We start from the raw sequence: 4,314 nt of genomic DNA on the forward strand, positions 1-4,314 counted from the left end.
TGTATTTCTCCAATCAATAATTATTTAGAGCATTTTCATATGAATGCAGAGAGTTTTCATTTCTTCATCTGAAAATTGTCTGTTCATATCCTTTGACCATTTATCAATTGGAGAATGACTTGTATTCTTATAAATTTGGGTCCGTTCTCTATATATTTAAGAAATGAGTCCTTTATCAGAAACATGTGCTGTGAAAATTGTTTCTCACCTTTCTGTATTCCTTATTATCTTGTATACATTGATTTTATTTTTGTAAAAATATTCATTTATCTTAATTAAGTATTACCTTATTTGATTTAGTCTATGATTCTACTCTTTTATTAATTTTCAAATTTTGTGTCTGTCATCTGCAGTGTGTTAGCTCTTTTCCCCAGCTTTATGCCATCTGAAAATTTGATAAACATGTTAAGTACAACTTTTTTTTGGAAAGGCAATGGGTTTAAATGACTTGCACACTTGCACACACAAGGTTACACAGCTAGGTAATAATTACTTGTCTAAGACAGATTTGAACTCAGATCCTCATGATTCCAGGGCCAGTGCTCTATCCACTGTGCCACCTAACTACCCCTTAAGTATAACTTTTACAAATTACTGATAAAAGTGTTTAAGTAGGACCTGGGTCAATGTGCGCCTCTGCCTCCTCTGAGACTGACAACTTTTATCGACCCAGCTGAGACAGTTAGGCTTCAGCCCATTGGCCTCTAGACTCTGCTGCAGGCCTAGTGCTTCCCACCCCAGTTGCTGCTGCCTCTTCATGTTTCTTCTACAATCTGGGCACCTAGTATGGTCATTAGGTATTCTGTTTCCCAACAACTTTCTATGGAAAATCAAGGGAAGTGGGCCATGGTTGCTGTGAGCAACTTTGAAGAGTGGGACACCTTTAGAGAAGCTTGATCAAGGTGCCATTATCATTAGACCCTCCAAGTCAGGACTCCAGCAGAGTTCCTCTATCTCCTCTTGCTCAATCAGTGGAGGTTATCCTTCCATTTTCTCCCTACCTCCTGGGAAGTAGCAGAAAGCCAGCATCATGGTTGGATTTAAGCCTACAGTTGTACCCCCAAAAGTTGCCATCAAGTTCCTTGGGCTGGCACTGCTGCCTGCATCGCTGACCTCATCACCTTTTCCCTGGACACAGCCAAAGTCTGGCTACAGATTCAAGGAGAGAACCAGGGTACCATAAGAGCTTCTTCTATCACTGCCCAGTATTGGGGTATCATGGGCACCATTCTGACCACGGTGAAGACTACAATGGGCTGGTGGCTGGGTTACAGCACCAGATGAGTTTTGCCTCTGTCCACATTGGCCTTTATGACTGTCAAGCAGTTCTATATCAAGGGGTCTGAGCTTGCAGGTATTGAAAGCCATCTTCTGGCAGGCTGCACCACAGGAGCACTGGCACTGGATGTCGCCCCACCCACAGATTGGTAAAAGTCTGTTTCTAGGCCCAGGCTTGGGCAGGTGGCACTCAGAGATATCAGGGCACAGTGGAGGCTTATAAAACTATTGCCCAAGAGGAGGGGCTATGGGCCTTATGGAAAGGAATTTCACCCAATGTTGCCCACAATGCTATTGTCAACTGTACTGAGCTGGTAACCTATGATCCCATCAAAGATGCCCTCCTGAAGGTCCACCTCATGACTGATGACCTTCCATGCCACTTTACTTCAGCCTTTGGGACTGATTTTTGCACCACCATCATTGCCTCCCCTGTGGATGTGGTCAAGATGAGATATATGAACTCTTCAGCAGGCCAGTATGCTAGTGCTGGCCACTGTGCCCTCACCATGCTTCAGAAGGAAGGACCCAAAGCCTTCTACAAATGGTTCATGCCTTCCTTCCTCTGTTTGGGTTCCTAGAATATAGTGATGTTTGTCACCCATGAGCAACTGAATGGGCCCTGATGGCTGCTTGCACTTCCTGGGAAGCCCCTTTCTGAGCTCTCTCTTGCTAACTTTTCTGCCTTATACCTTTCCCCATCCTGCCTCTCCTCCCTCTCATTTCCCCCCTATTCCCCTCTTTCCCTACCTCAGCATTGAATGACCCTCTCCCACTGTGCCCACCCCATCCCTCTTAAGAATAGACCCATTTAATCCTCTCCAGCTTGCTCCCTCTGCCATCACAGCCTCACCTAGTTCTTATACTCCTTACTTCTAATAAAGCCAGGCCAGGAACCCCCCCCCCCCCCAAAAAAAAGAACATAGGACCTGGGACAAACATATATCTATGCTAATCTACTAGAGAACTCCCTTCCAGCCAGGTTGATCCATTAATAACTAATCTTTGGGATAGGTATTCAATCAGTTTGGAATCCATCTATCTGTACTGTTGCTTAATCCACTTCTCTCTCTGTCTTATACACAAGGACTGCTCAAGTGTTCTTTTGAAATCAAAACAACACAGACACACCATATTGGTAAACTATATTTATAATTTGCTCATAATCTATTTGATTAGGAATACTGAATTTAGGATCATAGTTCTACAGTTGGAAGCAGGGATGTGCTGGTGATAACCATCTCTACCAAAAAAAACAAACAAAAACATGACACACATTTAAGTTTAATCTGCATTATTAACAGTTTTTCCATCATTTTCTTAAGTCTAAGGTAAACAATGAATTCAAACAATAAATATAATCCTGATTTGTATTTGCTGTTTTCCAATGCACAAATGTTCATATTGAAAATTTAACAATTGGAAAGTTCATATGAAGTGGTTCCAGCAAACCTCTGGCTGAAAGGGATCTTGAAGGACATCTACTCTACCTCTTCCATTTGGCAGATAAAGAAACTTAGTTTATTCTTTGTGATTACTACTTCCTTTTTTAGGTGTGCTCTTCCATCCCTTTGATCATATTTTTCATTTTTTCTCTTTATATTAGTTTGTCAAATACTTACCTTTGTACTATCTTTACATGTTTCTTGAGAGGATGCTTCATTGTTTGTCCTTTGACCAGGACAATGTCTGACATATAGTAGATGCTTCCTTAATAAATGCTTATTGATTAATTTATAGGTTTTTTAAGATTCTTGAACTGAGGATTCTCAGATAGATTAGAAGAGAGCTGAGTCAGTTTTGGATGTCCAAAGAAAGAAAAAAAAGACAGCGTGACATTGCATGTGGGACTTCTATTGTAATCTTGGTCCTGACTCCTACTCCTTGAATGACTTTGGGCAAGTTTCTAAAGTTTTCTGGAACCTATTTTCCTCATCTATGGATGAAAGAAGTTGTACTAGATAAATGATTCCCTTCATTTAGTCTAATCATAAATGAATCAGGCAAAACTCATTGTGGGACCATCATCAGAATATCAAAGGATGGATGGATAAACAGCTACAGTGTGATTTATTCATGGTAGTTTTGTGAGTTAGGTGGTGCAGAAAATTTAAAAATATCATTTATGGATGAGAAAACTAAAACTCAAAGAGGAAAAGTAAGACTAGGATTTGGAGAGATAGGATAGAAAGAGGAATTACAGAGACTCAGGAAGGAATGAGATGGTGGAGAACAGGGATGACACTGATCTGGTTGGGCTAAAGAATGGAAGAGAAGATGGATACAGAGAAATCTTTCCCATTGCAGAAATCCAGAATGCAGACTCTTTGAGGGCAGGGACTCTTCCCCATTTTTTTTTAACCCCTGGTGCTTAGTGCAGTGTCTGACAATAATAGGTGCTTAATTAGTGCCTGCAGTGGTTATATATATGTTATCTACATAAACATGGGTCCACAAATGCATTTCCTCCTGGGTGGTTCCTTTGAATTAGAGTCCCTTCCACACCAGCTACTTTGGGCCATATTTCCATGCAATTGCAGTAGGATCCATGGGGTCATTTTACGGAGAGTAAATTTTCCTCTCTCTCAATGGTGGGGGATGGGGGGTGGGGTGGGGAATGCATGAACGGTTCTAGACAAACTCTTGAGAAGCGCAAACACTTACACTTTACTGCAAATGTAACCATAACAATTCCAAGCACTAATTTTCTACATCATATAATATAGGGAAGTGCCTCCCCACAACACCCTTGGGGCATATAATGAGCAGACTCTTCAGGCTGCCAGCCTTCTGAGCAGGGCCCCTGCAGCTGCTGATTCCCTGGCAGGCCCGCAGACCACTGGAACTGGGGCTACCTGGAGAGCTCTGACTGCAGGCACAAGAGTAGGAATCCATGGATTAGTTGTAGGAAGTGCCTAGATTGGTGTAAATGTGCCAGTTTCTTTGTCTGTGTGAGTATAAACACACAGTCACATACAAGTGTGTTGTGTACATATATGTGTATGTGTTCATGTATGTTTTTATATGTTTATATAT

The 4,314-nt window shown here is 41.6% G+C and overlaps 1 pseudogene; it reads left to right on the forward strand.

Moving 5' to 3' along the window:
* Positions 1-1,030: 1,030 nt before the first annotated feature.
* On the forward strand, positions 1,031-1,939 carry LOC141518825 (dicarboxylate carrier SLC25A8-like; annotated as a pseudogene).
* Positions 1,940-4,314: the final 2,375 nt, after the last annotated feature.

The sequence above is a fragment of the Macrotis lagotis genome, chromosome 1 (genome assembly GCF_037893015.1).
Source record: "Macrotis lagotis isolate mMagLag1 chromosome 1, bilby.v1.9.chrom.fasta, whole genome shotgun sequence".
Taxonomy (NCBI): Eukaryota; Metazoa; Chordata; class Mammalia; order Peramelemorphia; family Peramelidae; genus Macrotis; species Macrotis lagotis.